This window comes from Anser anser (assembly GCF_964211835.1).
Source record: "Anser anser genome assembly, chromosome: 11".
In the NCBI taxonomy this organism is placed as follows: domain Eukaryota; kingdom Metazoa; phylum Chordata; class Aves; order Anseriformes; family Anatidae; genus Anser; species Anser anser.
The window spans coordinates 11,029,574-11,045,526 of NC_139732.1; the positions used below are offsets into that span (position 1 = coordinate 11,029,574).

Genomic DNA, 15,953 nt, shown 5'->3' on the forward strand with positions numbered 1-15,953 from the left:
GTGACTTAGCAGCTGCTGTTCCTGAGATGAATGAACAAATAGACGAGCGTAGCTTGGCTGCTGCTCTCCGTGCCACACGACGGTTTGTCCCTGCGGAGCTCGCCGGTTTTAACCTAAGTGGCGTGGGGGCGTTGTGCTGGAGAGCCTTGTGTTGGGTTGGATCGGTGTTCCTGCTTCATTGTGGCCAGCCACAGAGGGGGTGCGGGTGGCAGCTCCCTGCCCTGCAGGCTGCTGGCGCTCCTGTCTCTCCAAACCCCTCTCAGTCCCCCCGGCGATCTCCCCGCTGCTCTGAGTGCAGGCAGGTTCAGTGGCTCGCTCGGAGAGCCCTTATTAGCCTTAATTAGGTTGTCATTCAGCGTGCCAGCGCCTGGTGTCACCGTGACTGTCGCTTGCCCAGAATATGAGGCTGCCTGGCTCGCTCAGGGCTGCGGATCTCGCCTTCCTTCCAAGCAGCCAGCCCTGCTGCTGAATATGCTGTAATGGGATGGTGGCACTGTGGCAGAGGCGTCGCCTCGGTGTGAGGAGCCCACCAGTGCTCTTGAAGGTACAGCAGGTGACTCTGGGGCAGCCTGGCCAGCGTGTGCCCTCCATCTGGAAGTTTTCCACCTTAAAATAGTACCCGAGGCTGGTCTCTGAGCCTGCCAGAAAACACAATGCCTCCTCAGGACTTAGGGGATGCTTCCAGCCGGGAAGCTAACTGGGGTATTTCCAGGTGAGAAAATTATTGCCAGGCTTGCGGTGCTCTTTAAAACCAACTGCAGGTCCCGTGCGTTAATAAAATTACGCAGGTTTTAGGTGCTGAGCTATCATCCAAGCCCTGACTTTGCTCCCCTTGGAGCTGCAAGCCCTGGTGGGGGGAAGGACAGAGCCCAGCGTGTCCTGGTGGTTCTTCACTGGTGTCCTTGGGCTACGTGCAGTACAGATGAGGGAGGATGGGATGCATTTCTCCCTTGTGCATTGAGCGAGAGTCCCCGTCAGGGTCAGCATCACCAGAAGGCATTGCAGTGCACATAATTTGTGATTCTGGATGTGCCTGTGGACATCCGCTGTTCAGCGAGCCGATGTCAGCCTCCAGGAGCTTTATGTCAGCTGTAATAAAACAAAAAAGTAAATAAACCTTGCCCTGCGTACAGGGGGTTGAGCGGCTCAGAGTTGCTTCCCCATGTGGCTTTTCCTCCTTTACCTTGCAAGCAGCTCGCATTATTTCTGGATGCACCCAGCCTGCCCTGTATTTATTGAATTTCCTTTCTCTAAACAGGCAGAAGTAATCCAGGAAAGCAGCGGTCACAAAACCAAACATCCGGTGCTGCATCCCCGCGTTGCAAACCCTTGCAGCTAACTGGTCCAGGGCAGGGATGTTTGGGGCTGAAAGTGCATTTCCTGGACGTGTTTAACGGCCGTACCGGATGCGCTATAAAAAGCCGGAGTCGTGCTCGTAAGGGACACGGGGGTGGCTGGAGGGGAGCAAGTTAAACACTTGGCTGTAATTAAAGCCAGGAGTACAAAACATCCCACCCGGTTCTCGCAGCAGGCTTTGCTAGAGAGGTCAGAAGCCCTCGTTTCCCAGGGCCTCGGTGGTTTCCCAGCCTCCTGACGATTCCCATCGTGTCCTCCCGTGGCACCCAGCTCTCGGAGCGCTGTGGCAGCTGGGCTGGGTTTGGCAGCGGGGTTTGGGGCTGGTGTTGGGTTCCAGCCCCGTTCCCATGCTGCTGGTAGATGGCATCAGCTAGATGTGATGAGGGGATCCCCTGATCGCTTCTCATCTGCTGTCACAAAACGTTGGTGGATGACTCCTGGCGTTCACAAACCTCCTTGCCTCTGTGTGTGTGTCTTAGGGCCTGTTTCCTAACCTTGTCACCACTCCTGAGCATTTTGGAGGCAGCAAGAGCAGCTCCTGGCCGTCAGCGTGTGACCCAACAGCTCGACGGGCAGCCCTGGTGCTCCGAGAGCTGCTTCCTGCTGCTAGTAATCCTATTTTGCAACACCCTGCCATAGCTGGAGGACGTTAAAGCAAATGAAAGCCTCCACACAGCTTACTGCAAAATGGCTGTGTGCACGTACGTGTGTGTGTGTGACACGAGGAGGGCGGTGAGCGAGGGCTGGGAGGCACCCACGGAGGTTTGGGTCCTCCTGCTCAGTCCTCGCTGCTTTTCAAAGCACAGCGACCTCCCCTAGGGAATGGGGGTTCTGTGGCAATCACAAAAATGTGTGAGATGAAAGGGAAAAAGTGCTGCTGGTGGATCTTATTTGAGATCCCCCTCTAGGCAGCTGTTTCTACATGGCCTGAACAGGAGCCAGGATGAAAAAGGGAGGTTTTGCACTGGCTTTGTTCTCGCGTTCACTCATTACCAAAGCGGCTTGTAATTAAACGTGGACTTGCTCGCTCAGCCCAGCTGTTGCTTCTCTGTTTGATCCTGCCTGGAATTACAGCGGTGGATGCGTGACCTCCCGGGCCTCTTCACGCCTTGCAGGCTGGTAGAAACGCAGGGTGAAATCCGACTTGGAAGCGAGCAGCGCTGCTCCCATGGCTTTTGGTAGGTTCCATGCTTGCTGACCCCAGGGCTGAGCTTGGTCCACGAGGGTTTGGACTTCGGTGCAAGACCTGGCAGCAGGAACAGTGCAAGAGAGCTCTGACCCAGAGACAAATGCTTGCCCTGAGCAATGAGAGCAAGATAACCTGCCAGCCTCTTCGCCGTGAGTGCTTTTCTCCCCTAGTCTCCAACAGAGCAGCTCACGTAGGCTGGCCGTTAAATGGTGTGAAAAGCTTCAGGGCTTTGCTTTTGGAAGTCATTTACTCTGCGGCGTGCTACTGTTGGAGCAGAGGGATTTCGGCAGGAAGACATCTGTGCGCGGCTTCTCTCCCAGCTCATGTGCGGGAGGAGAAATGGTGGCAGTCCTGGTGGGAGGATACGGATGGGTCAGCTCCTTGCGCTGTCCTTGGAGGACCTTGAGCCCATTTGCAGCGTCTGACTCGTTAATGTAATTTGGAAGCTACGCTTCCCCTCGAGCCTGGTTCCTTCTAGAGGCTGCTTCGCATCCAAAGCTTTTCTTGCAAAAGATTCTCTTTCTGCATGACCAGGCTGGAGCTAATTGGGTCCCTTTGCTGCCATGTCTAACGCGGGTTCCTTGGGATCTTAAACGGGCACTGGTGAGGCAGGCACAGGCTCTTCAGGTTTTGTGAACCTCAGATGATCCTGAGGCAGTGCTGCAGCACTCGTGCCTCCGGGGAGCAGCTTCATTTCACAGCAGCCCCTGAGGCCTTTTTCCTTCAGAAAGCAGGAATTTGCATTCCAATTCCAGCTCAGCACCAACTGGTTATTTAGCTAAAACTTGCACGTTTTACATGTCCGGGCTGAACGAAGATGCAAATAAAGCAAATAATCAAGACCTTCTGGGTAGCTGGAGGTGGTGGTTTTTTTTAAATAGTCACTGAAGCCGTGGAATAGCTCTGTTCTTGGTAGGGATTTCAGTCATCAGCTTCCTCCTGCGCTTCCCTTGCTGTGCTCCAGAGAGTGCTGTTCTCTCAGACGGGGAAGTCCCAGCCCCTTGCACTGCAGCCAAACGTCTGGACGTGAGTAGTACATGACATATTTCTCTGTGCACAACAGGATGAACCAGCCAGGGGCAATATTCGTGTGCCCTAGAGCCAGGTCCACTTATTTCCTATTCATGCACTTTGGTTGTGAAAAATGAAATGTGGCGGTAGCTGATCTAGGCGAGCAATTTCTCTTTAGGTCTTAAATCCTTTTTTTTATTTGTTTTAATTATTCCTTGTTAGTGTCTGCCCACTGGTTCATGCAAATCCACTCTGAATCAATGCAGTAATGAGGCTGTGTGCTTCTTTAGAGTATCCTGGCCTATTTGCAAGGTGGACTGGGATTAATTACCCCATGGGGATCGGCGTGGCAAGGTGCTTGCGTGGGCAGGGAAAGGGAAGTTTGGAAATTTGGAAAACAATGGCTGGTTCGGTGTGGAAGAGAAGGGTCTTCCTCCTCCTCCACAAAACGACGCCGATTGCCACACTTCCACACTTGTAGGTTACGATTGCCAAACACCCTCACCCTCTGGGATCTCGTGGAGCAAGCCTCGTACCCGATGTCCCAGACCGAAAGTGAAACGTGCGCTACACATCCTCCTCGCAAATAGTTTCCCAGGAGCAATCTGTGCTCGTTCTCAGGCAGAATGAGTCAACATCTGCCCCGGCCTCTGGTTTACAGCAGAAATGAATGAGATTTTTAGCTCGAGCCCCTGCTGTCCCGCAGCCTTGGTATGCCAGCAAGCGTGCGGTTGCTTTTGCTCGGGGCAGTGGCATGGTGTTGGAAAGAAAAGTCCAGCGGTGCCTGTACGGCTCCGTGCCGTGCTTCAGTCCTCCGTCTTGATGTGGCTGAGCTGAATCCCCGGGCTGGACTAACTGGGATCAGCTGTTTCTTTTTTCCAGCCTTGCTGGAGGTTCAGCAGAAAGGAATGTCAGCTATTTGAGGACTTAGACTCTCTAAAGCATCTGTCTTATAAAATACAAACAACCCCCCACCAGACCGGGGCCTTTGATAGTTCCCCAATGAAAGTCGTGGGGCCGTTTTCCCTTAGGGCAGTGCAGGTTTTATGAGGCTTATTTTCATTTGCTTTCATCTCTTAGATCACGAGCGTTTCTCCTTCTCCCTCAGTGAAAATGATTGAGGAAATTAACTGCTAATGGGGAACGAAGCCAGCTGTATTTGTATTCCAGGCCCCTCGCAAGGTTACGGAGGGAAGCCCCTGCACCTTTCCGTGTTAGCTGTGGTCTGGCTGCAATGAGGTGAGAGGGGAAGCCTTGTTTTAAGGTTAAAGCTTGGGACTGGAGGTGGATGTGAAGGGCTCCTGTTCCCAGCTGTGCCATGGCTTGGGGGGGAGCATACTAAGCAGATTGTTTCCACTCCTGCCTTATTTTGCTTTTATCGTGCCTCCTTGTGCATTAACTGAGCTGCACCACGTCCCTCCGGCGTCTCCCCCATAGCAGATGCTTGTGTTGGTTACATCAGCTTGCTTTCCCACACTCGCCTTCCTCGCTTTTTCCCATGTCAACAAAAAAAAAAAGTGCAGCTGAACCGTTCTTCATTAAAAATGAGCCAGCTAAGTGAGGCTGGAGGGGCAGTCAGTGACGGGGGGCACCCTGCTTTCGGGCAGTCCTGCTGGTGGCTTCATTCACGGAAAATCCCGTACTGGTGGCTCCATTCATGGAAAATCAGCACAGCAATATTTTCCAGCGGGTTTGTTAGCCAAAACTTTGATCTGCTGCTGGGTTGTCAGCCTCGCGCAGGGCTAGGCTTAGAAAACAGGCAAGCCCAGGCTGGCTCGCTGGAGATCAAGACATGAAGTCGAGCAATTAGGATTAAATGGGAACCGACTGAAACGCTGGCTTTCTGTCTTAATGGAGATGTTGGTGCGAATCTGAGCTCTCGGAGGGAGCGATAACCCCTCCAGTTGGCAGCACTCTCTGCAACTGTTCCTCTGTTTGTTTCCAGAGCGATCCCTGAGCGAGCGTGGCCGTGCCAGCCAGGGGGGTTTCCTCCTCCGGGTTCTGGTTAGCGGGGCCGGCTTGCCCTTCAGCTCTTGCAGTCCTGGTGTGGAGGTGAGGAAGCTCCCAGACTTTCACTTCCCTTATTCCTGTCTGCAACCCAGAGCCTCGAGTATTTGGTGCACAAGCCGAACAGAAAGGGCACCTTGAACAAGCTGCAGGCTGTCTGGGGCTCTCCAGAGTGCTCTAATCCGCTCTGCCAAGCCGTGGAGTGCTTCATTTCCCTATCTGCAGAGTTTCAAAGCCTTCCCGGTGTGTTGGGTTGCTGCCTGGTTGGCTTTGCCCCGGAGCCCTCGACGCTGCGCTCTGCAGAGCGAGCACAGTCCTGGGGGCAGCTCTGGCACCAAGGGACCCCCTGCCCGGGCCGATAACGGGGCTGTGCTTTCTCCAGGTGCCCAAGGGCGCTGGTTCTCCCCAGGGCAGGGAGCCGAGGAACCTGATCTATTTAATATTTCTGCTGGAGACCGCTCGATTTTCTGGGAATCCCCGAGAAAGATGCATTTTGTGCCCTCTCTTTTTGGTCTTCTCCTAGCATCTCCCACCGGTTATTGGCAAAGGTAGATAAAGGACTCTTTGACCTGCTCCCAGGCAGCAGCTTTGATGCCCTTTTGGGAGCTGCACTCCAGTGCTGTTGCTGTAAGCCCCCAGGCAGCCGGTGGACAATGCAGACGTCTGTTCATCGCCAACCCGCCTGGGCTGAGAACAATGATGGTATTTCTTGAAGTAACAAGTCCTGGGCATGTGCAGTGTTGGACTGTGGCACGATTATTTTTTTTTTCTTTAAGCTGCAGGAAGGCCTGAGAGCAGCAGGCCGGGTTGGAACAGCCCCGAATGCAAGTGTAGGAGAAATTTCCACCTTTCTGATCGCTGGAAAACCCAGGGAGAAAGCAAATGGCTGGTGTTCAGGTGCTGCCTGTTGTGCCTTGTGGTTGAGCAAGCACACGGCGTGCGTCACTGCTGTGCGTGCTGTTAGGAGGTAGGTTGGACGCCTGCTCAACAGCAAGGAGGGGGTTAAAGCCAACCCGCAGCAGGGGCTGGCTGATTGCAGCTCGTGGCTTTCCTAAAGCCGGTGGGAATTCAGCCGAAGGCTTCGTCTCCCCCTGCCCCCTTCCTGCTGCTAGAGGCAGGCGAACCTTCCCTGCTCCCCGGGAGCCGCCGCAGCCAGCACGGCGACGCGTTGCAGAAAAGCAGAGGCGTAAGCGAATGAAAGATGAGATTATTAAACTTTTCTTGGGAGAGCACCGAAAGAGTCATTTTCTGGCGTGGCCGTGCTGTTTCCTTCCAGGATGGCTGCTACGCAGCGTGCCTGCCTCTTCATCTGTGACCTGCAGATTTCTCCTCGCAGGAAGCCTGGCGAAGCAGCTGGTGTGCACGATATCGCTGACTCCCCAGAGGCGGATACGCAGGGACGTCCTTGGCTTTGCCATACCCTCAGGATGACGCACGGCAAGTTGCTTAGGCCAGAACCCACAAAGGTGTTTAGGCTCTTAATCCTGTCCCTCACTGAAATCCAAGGAGGGTTCAGGTGCTTTTTTGTGGATCTTGCCCCCGGATTTGTGACATCTGAAGCGAAGTGATGTACAGCCGGTGTGCTGCCGTGCCAATACACGTGTGAATTCCCGGAGGTGGAGGCTCCTTTGTGCAGCACCAGGCTACAACGGCTCCTGCAGCATCAACCCCGCTGGCAGGGTCTCCATCCTGCTCTGTAACTCACGTTTTACATTAGAGAATTGCTAAACAGACAGTGCAGGGCCTCTTGTGCAGCGTTTGCTTTAAGCTCGGCACCATCGTGGTGTTTTTCCTAATGTGTAAAATCCCTTTTCCCTCCCTGCTGTTTGCAATAACCCTTTGGAAAGCTGGACTGGCTCTCTGCTGGCTCTCCGCTTCCTCTCCGCTCACACGCGCTCACTGGAGAGCCTCGCCAGCAGTGTTTGGCTGTTTGCGTTGTGGGGGATTTTTTTTCCTACTTCCCCAAGTCAAAGGAGAGTGTGTAGCATTTGTTTTGGAAACAAAACAACTTGTAGAGAATTACATGGCCTCTGCAAAGGGATCAGTGCAAGACAGGTCGTGTGCTGCGGGCTGGCTATGGAGACTGTACGTGATAGCTGTCTCCTTCCTTGCTGTAGGGTTTTGTGGCCGTTGTGTTTAGCAGGGGCTCTCACACCCAAACCGAAGTGCTGTGACTGCAGGGCAAGGTAACTGGACTGTTAACGGGGGCAGAGTATCTGCACACAGACAAATGCGTAGGAGTTTTCCTACTAGCTCTTCTCCAAAGCGTTCAGGAGTAAAGGTGATGGTAAATATTAATTTAAATATTTAAATTAATTATTTTATTTATTTAATATTTATTTAATTAATAATTAAATTATTTAAATATTAATTTACCATCAGCTCTGCGTCAGAGGGATGCTGACTCTCTTCAACTTTCTTTGTAACAAATACCTCCTGGAAAAAAAAAAGCCTCCTGTCTCCTTCCTTTAGCAATAGGGGAGCTGGCTGGGAAGCAAACAGCACTGCCATTACGAGGAGCACTACCCTGCCTTTACTTGGTGCTTGTCCTTGTGTCCCAGGGAGCAGGGACCCCTCAGTCAGCTTCGATTCCTTCCTGCTCTGCGTTGTGCCAGGTGTCCATGCTGCATGGTCCTCGGCTGCTGAAGTCACCTGTAATGAATGTCCAGTCCGATGCCTGTAAGCAAATACACAAATGTCCTCTTTGGCTGTGGGATTTCTGGCCATACTCTTCCTTTAGGAGGCGGTGAGATCATATTGGCAGGACCCAGAACGTAAATCCACATGGGCTCTGCCCCGGGCTGGGAAAAACCTGGAGTGCGGCGGCATCCTGGGGCTGCAAAGCCCGGCAGAAGTTGGCACGTTCCCTACACGCGCTCGTCTTTGTGCCAGAGCTGCTGCTTTGTCTGCTGCGGGATGAGCCGGGGAGGGGCTGGATATCAGCCACTGCAGCTATGAAGCCTCAAGTCTTTGCATCAAACTTACAAACAAAGCATCCTGGGGTGGTCCTGGAAACTCCCAAGTAATGCTCCGTGCAGGATTCCCAAAGCAAAGCCTTCAGTTGCCTTCAATCTCTCTTGCTCTGCTTTTCCTCCCCGTTCCACACCTCCTGTGCTGTGGGCAAGCCCCAGGGGCACAGCCCTGGCAGCGCGAGCCCGGTCGGCTTCCAGCAGTCAGATTCCCAGGCAGACACCAAGGTTTGAGGGTGCCGTAGGTTACAGCTACAGGTAGTACACAGAGGAAAATCTGCATATCGTGAAGGGGTTTTTATTGTCTGTGCTGTAAGAAGAGGAGGAAGATCTTAGCCCCTTGTGCCGCTGGAAGCTCCAAGAGCTCAGGAGCTGGGGACTTGGTGGGCTCCATCCGAAACCCTGTCTGTGTCGGGATGGGGCCTGAGTCAGCTCGTTTATTTTTTAGCCAGTACAAGTGCGGGGTCCCAAGTCACTCAGGAAGGTTATTTGGAGGCAGCTCCCCGCCTGGAATAAGAGGAGGGCTTTGAGCACGGTCCAGTCCCATCCACGCTGGCAGACTAAACCATCGCAGACTTCTTTGCCTGAAGCAGCTTTGGACAGCGTGCACGGGACCACGGCGCCTTTACGAGCCCACCCTGGCTCCTTCTGCTGATCTGTGTTGAGGAGCGATGAGAAAAACACAAACCCTCGGCACCCTTTCTTTGCCTGTGCTTCGCAGGAGAGGCTCCAGCACCATTCTCTTAAGCAACCGAGCCGAAATAGCGGGTTTTTGGTATTTGCTGATGGTTACTGGGATAGGTGGAAATGTTTGGCACTGTCCCGGTTGTGTACCCCAGAGATTTCAACTAAAATCTCTGCCAGGGTGAAGGCCAGCAATGCTCCTGAGTTCACCTGCCCCCAGCTCTGGCACGGCACGTTTCTCCCCGCTCACCCCTGTGCCAAACCTTTGTGTGCCCTCTGGTACAGGGCTTCACCCAGTCTTCAGATGGAGGCCTCAAGAACCGAAGAATCCTTCCCTTTCTTTGAGAATAATTAACTGCAGCGGCTAATTGTTGAGCAAACTGTTTGAACCGGTTAAAAATACACCAGAACTTCCCAGAATCCGGCAAATTGGTTGAGCTCTGCTCCAGTGGCCTGGATTTAGATGTCACTAGGACGTGGCTGTGTTTGGAGCTGCTTAATCAGAGTCTGCTGCTGCCCTCCCGCTCTCTCTAGGTCTGCCTTCCGGATCCGAGGATGCACGGTGGCTGATTTATGGCACTTCCCAGCTTAACCAAGGGCAAACTGCAGAGCCATATATCTGCGCGTGAGCGAGCTTTCTTCCTCGTACGTGGAGATAAGCGCCAGGGTGGGTACCAGCAGTCTGGCCAGTGCGTCAGTGCATCCGTTTCTGCGCGTGCACCTTGAGCCCGGGTTGTGCGTGTGTATTTTTTTAAACTTTATTTGCCGTTGGTGATAAACCCGGAACCTCGGCCTGTGCTGAAAGGAAAAGGGCCTGTTGATTTTAAATGCTGATACCAATACAACAGGGCTGTGGCTGTGACAGTCGGGGAAGCCTTCAAGCATTAGCTCAGAGCTTTTGCTGAATGCCACGGGGGTCTCGGTGTTGTGCAAAATAAAAGAAAGTGCTAATGTGCTTCAGATGCAGGAATAATGGACGGGGTCCTCTTGGGTGCACGGGCTGTGGAATTGTAGGGCTGGGAATGGGAACAGAAAGATACAGGAAAGAATGAGTCTTAGGAAAAGGCCCCCTGGCAGAGAGTTTCTTATTTACTTTGATTTGTGATGTAACTGAAAAGAAAGCAGCTGCCCAGAAATCCAGGCGCCTATGGATTGATTGCTGTAGAGGAAAAGGTGAAGACCCTGTTCCTTGGAAATGCTCAGGCGTGGCGAGCTGGATGTGGTAGGTCGTTGTAATCGCGGTGCCTCTGTTCTGAGAGGACTGCGTGGTTCTGCCGTGGGCTCCTCGTCAGCTAATCAAGCCCAGCGGTCGTCCAGAAGGCATGATAAGGGCTGAGAAACTCCCTGTAAAACAGCTTCCAGCACTAAGCTCATCTCTCCCGTCCTTTTAGGACTCAGAGCCACAGGCAGCATTGATCTGCAGTGAGAACACTCGGGGTTTCTCGCCCCGTCTCCAGCATGGGACCCCTCGTGTGGTTTGTGCGTGCCGTGGAGCCCGCGGTGCGTACCTGCCGCTTCTTGGAGGGCTCATAAGCAGAGGCACGGCTCTCTGCAGGCTGCTTCCAAACCCGTGCTGCTCCGTGCCTTGCCGTGCCAGCTCCAACCAGCTCTCCCAGAGCAGGATTTGCTGGGCAGCGCCTGCTTCCTCCGGGATTGCAGCCCCCTTCCTCCCCTGCTGAAGACAGAGATGCTTGGTGGTTATTTAACTTCTGCAGGCTGTTCCAGCCTAGGGTATAGCTTCTGCTGGGAGGAATATTGGAAATACGGGTGCTGTTGAGGCGGGCAGCAGAGGCTGGGGCTCATCTGGGCAGGGTGAAGCTGTGCAGGAGAGGACCCACCTCTGGTCCTGTGCCAGAGAGGTCTCAGCACCGCGAGCATCGGGCAGGAGCACATAGTCAGGGGTTGGTGTGCACGTGCTGCGGGTAGGGTAGGAGCCCCTTAGTTGGTGGGAGAGAAGAGAGAAGAGCTTATGAAGCTTTTTCATAATCTCAAGCCATGCTGTGTTGGGGGTGACGACCCACTCTTTTAATTAAGCTGAAATTTCACTTAATGTGGAAGGACTAAATGAGAGGAAGTGGATTTTCTCTGGAAGCTCCTTTTATTTAAATGTAAAAGTTTATCCTGGCTTCTCGCACAAGATGCTGCAGGCAGAGCAGATCTGTGCGTGACACCTCTTGCAGGCTGTGGCTCCTTTGCAAGGTCCGACTTGTGGCTGCTGTGGCCCTGCTATCCCCTCGCACCGTGCTGTGCTTGTTGCATCTTCTGCAGGGCTGTGTCAGAGTGCTCGGCTGCAGCTCACCAGGTGAGGATGCGAACGCTGACCGCCAGCGCCGCGTGCCACGGCCGCTCTGGGGCAGCTGAGCGCTGGAGCCGGGGAGGAGGAACTGCATCCAGTCTCAGCTAAGGATGCTCATCGTTCCCAAGTGAGCCTGATTTCCAGAGGCAGGGAAGCCACTGCGGGAAGGATCACTTTGTGCTTGAACTTGCATTTTTCCCTACAAGCTCTTAGGGAGGGCTGGGGTTAGATGGGAGGTTTGTACAACGGGTGCCTTGCAGCGTCTCCTGTTCCACAAGCTGCTCTGCATGCACATTTGTTCTGGGGACTATTCAGATAGCGTCATCGTTTGTGGCTTAGAGTTGAGGGAAAAAAACAAAACAATTTTGGGTCCCAGTAGGGCATCTCTGCAGTCACCTGCAGGCTAGTGCTGGTGGTCTCTGCTCACCCAGACCCTGTGGTAGCGTTTCCCTCAGCTTTTTAATTAAACAGAGGCTTCAGTTTCATACATTTCTTCCTAGATTTCCTTAAAGCTCTTATGTTCATCCCCTCCGAGCCAGTTCAGCTTTTCCTGGTAGATTACAGCCTGCTGGAAAACACAGAGCACATTGTGAAGCCTGAGGCAGAAGCTGACTCAGCAATCCTTCCCGTTTAGGCCACTGCTGTTCATGGAACAGGAGGTTAGGTTTAAAATACCCCTGCCAAAAATATTGCTGCTCTAACAGAACTGGTGCCCATTTTATTAGCTGTCACGGTGTCCTTTAACTTAGGTTATGTGTTTTTTCTTCTTGAAGAATCTCAGCCTACTAGTGCCTTAACATAAACACTCTGGAAAAGAGGGTTTTCCTCTTACGTGCTGGAATAATTCTGGTTGTGTTTTTTTTTTTTCTTCCATGGGAAGGGTTTAGGATTTCCTCTCCAGATCTCTGGAGAAAGGCTGTGTCCTAGGCACAGTTTGTGTTGTAGCTCGCAGTGGTGTTTGTGTCCCTAAAGGATGTAAACTCATGAAACTGAAGTCCTGGGAGATGGATGGGCATGGCTTACAGCATGAAAAGTCTTTGTAGAGAAAGTGGCTTTGGAGGAGGTGGCCATGGAGCAGCGCTCCACGCGACGGCGGTGGGAACGGTGGGTGTCTGTCCTTCCCAGAAATATACCCAAGTGCCATTTTTCCACTTGGTGGGGATTAAAAAGTTGCGCAGGCTCGGCCTAGTTTCATTAATGGATTTAAAACAGGCTTTGGCAGAAAGCAGCCAAGCACATCAGGAATGGAACAGAAAATATTCCTCCCGAGTCCAAGAGCCTGGAAACTGCCTCTCGCACCAACTAGAGCAAGTGACAAATGCTGTTCTTGTTGTAATCTGAAATCTTTCTTCTCCCTCCCCCACATCCATCGTGTGCACGAGTGCTCAGGCTATTTATTAGCAAATTTAAAGCCCCAGGCACAAGACTATTGTGGGATCGCCCTAGGACTGCTGAGCTGGAGGAGGGACGTGTTGCATTAAAAGGTACTTACTGAAGCAGCTGAATTCGGTTTCTTGATTGCCTTGGCTGCAACTCGAGGTGCTTATTCCTGTTTCCTCCTGTTAACCCTTATTTCTTCCCCAGTCTGCTCTGCCTTTCTGACAGGTGATTATTATCTCTGAAAGAGCTGACAGCTCTGGTAGGCTCAAGTGCTGCCGGAGTCCCGACGCGCACAGGTTGGCTTTGGCTGTTTGGAAAGAAAGGTTGTAGAGAACTTGGGTGATGTGAAGTGTCTGCCCCGGTGGGAGCACCGAGCGCTGCCCAAACCCAGCAGGGGGATGCCTTCCTCCCGTGCTGGAAGACTGCGGGGATCTCAGACTACTTGCTCAGGATGCATTTCTCAGTTACACCGTGTTCAAAGTTGGGATAACTCTGCCATGCAGCCTACTACAGAACCTTGAGACCCGTTGATGGAAAGAGGTATATTCCACCGTGATGAGGGTCTTGGAGGAAAATCTTAGTATGGTGTTTCAACAGCAAGTACTAGGATGAAATGGATTTCGCAAAGGGCCCTGTTTTAACTCCTTAATATTTGATAGAGACAAAATTCTTTGCGGTTGCAGTAAGTTTGGAAGGGCCCTACCTCTTGCATCCAGGGGTCACTACTTCCATACGGAGCTAGAGCTGATCTATTGTGGTTTGGTACGGGTAGGTGTGAGCTATGAAAGTTGTTATTCTAACGTGCTGTGCCTCTGCTCGCTTCCCCGCCCTTAGACTGCATCTGTACGCTTCAAAATAGGAGGAGGAAGAGGGCAGAGAAAGAACAAAGGCTCGTCATACAAATGGAAGGAAACCAGGGAAACTCAGGAGGAAGCGGACAGTGCAAAATACAAAAAGATCCAGCTGCGCTGAACGCGTGGGGATGCCTTCGGCTGGGCATTCAGAGAGGCAGAGCTCAGGCCCTGCATTGCGGAGCTAAACTTTCCTTTGGGTCGGTAACCTATTGAGACACCTAACAATGTCCATTATGTACAGCAGCGTGTTTATGCCCGGTGCTGGAGCTTGCTACCTCCATTCACGTACAATAACACAATGTCCTCCTTGCGGAGGGGCCAGGCCCAGCTCTGTTTTGCTGTGCGGATGCTTGGTGCCTGCTCGGAGCAAGCACCTCGGTTGTGCTGTTACATCTTCCTCCTGGTGGCAAGATGCCCAAGGAGAGCATCTGCTGATGAAAACACTATTTGTTCTTGGTTCACTGATAGCAAATGTCTCTTTATTTCCCCTCCGTCCTTCGAAGGAAAAAAAAAATGTAGCAGCAAGAGGTGGGTCGCTGCCTTCCCGGAGTTGTAGCGATTAAATCGGTCCCCTGAGGCAGCCTGGAGAGGTGAGGCCAGAAGTGTGCTGGGGCTTGGTGGCAGCAAAGATGGGGCACCCTGTGGACGTGCTGCAGCCGTGTCCTTGCTGCAGAAGAGGTGGGGCTGTCAGCCCACGAGAGAGCTCGGCTTGGGTTTGCTCTGCAGCTGCAAAGAAGGCAGCTGGCCCAGGTTCAGCGTACAAGGGAATCCCCCGAGAGGCTCCGTGCGCTCCCTGTGGGGCTCGGGGCGGCAGCTGCACGAGTGCCTGAGCTTGCTCCGTGCTGGAGGTACCCACTGCGGCCGTGGGCAGCCCGAGGTTTTATCCTTGCTGCTTAGAAGCAGCTCCCAGCCCCAAAACACAGCACGAGTTGTTGGATCATGTGGCTGCGCCCTGATGAATTTAAGAGGCAAAGTGCAGCTTTTGGGTTAGCAGGCATCGCGTAAGGTCGGGCTCGGCCTCAGCCCGCAGCTTTCCGCAGGAGGACGTCACTCCCGGCCGAGGGAGGTGCTCTTCCTTTCATCCAGCCCACAGCGGAGCAGCTGTGAGCGGTGATTGAAAGCGCTCGAGCTCGAAATAATGCTTTGCTTTGCCTCGCTGTGAGAGTAATTTGGTCGTCGGAGCAAGTCTGAGCAGGCATCCTGGTGCTTAAAGGGAGAAAAGCATTTTGGCAACTTGCTTCTTCGGGCGCACGCCCTTGTTTAACCAGCACTTGTTCAGCCAGAGCCCCGTAGCAGCTTTTAAGACATTTCTTTAGGAAAATAAAAATGAATTCTGTGTATGCAGGGAAACATCTGTCATCCTTCTGAGCAGAAAACGCAGCGAGCGCCGTCCCCGAGCACGTGGGAGAGCCCCGGGTTCTCACTGCAGCTCTGCCAGTTCCTCATGGAGAACGGAGCTGGCTGCAGAAGGTGAGAGCAGTGGTTTAGCACCGCATCCAGAAAGTCAAGGGCTGCCTCCCTGAAGGCTCTTTGAAGCCGTGGACGTGTGTGCAGCGCATGACACACAAGGAGGGGTTTCGTTTGTGGTTGCACTCCGGAGGCTGCGCTGCTCTGCCAGTTGGGCCCTTTTAATTGCCCTGAGTTTAGCACCCAGAAAGCTGGGCTGCACCGACGCTGTCCTTGCAGTAAGAAGTGAGGAATGGAGCACTTAAATGGGAAAAAAAAAAAAAAAAAGTAGAAGCTACAACGCAGCTAGATTATGTCGCTCTTGTCACTGCTTTTAATATTCCTCGCCAGGCACAGCGATCAAACTGGGTCGTTTTTAAGTGAAGTAACCCTCAGTCCTCGGCAGCTTCTGTCTGAGTACATGAAAGGGAGGAGGGAGCCCACAGCTGCTAAAAGCAGATCTCAATTACTTAGATTTCACTAGGTGTTTAAAGATTAGGTCCGGGCGTGGAGGATGAAATGGATTTTTCTTTATCTTTTAATAAGAAACTTGCATTTGCAGATAGGAGAAAGACCAAAGGCTGAAGCCTCTAACACGCTCCTCTCTTCCCTGCCGCTTCCTCCGAGCGGGGTGGGGTAGGGAATGCGTGGAGATCCTACAGGGAATAAAACCACGTCCCTCCTGGGCTCGTGCTCACCACAGCCCTGCCCCAGTTCCCAAAATTGATGGGTAAGGATTTGTCGTGCCGGAGTTCTCATGA

General features: G+C 52.9%; 1 protein-coding gene across 2 annotated transcripts in view; it reads left to right on the top strand.

Annotated features, from left to right (window-relative positions):
* The window catches only part of CFDP1 (craniofacial development protein 1), a 54,469-nt gene that overhangs the window by 17,819 nt on the left and 20,697 nt on the right, over positions 1 to 15,953 (top strand). The window lies entirely within an intron of this gene.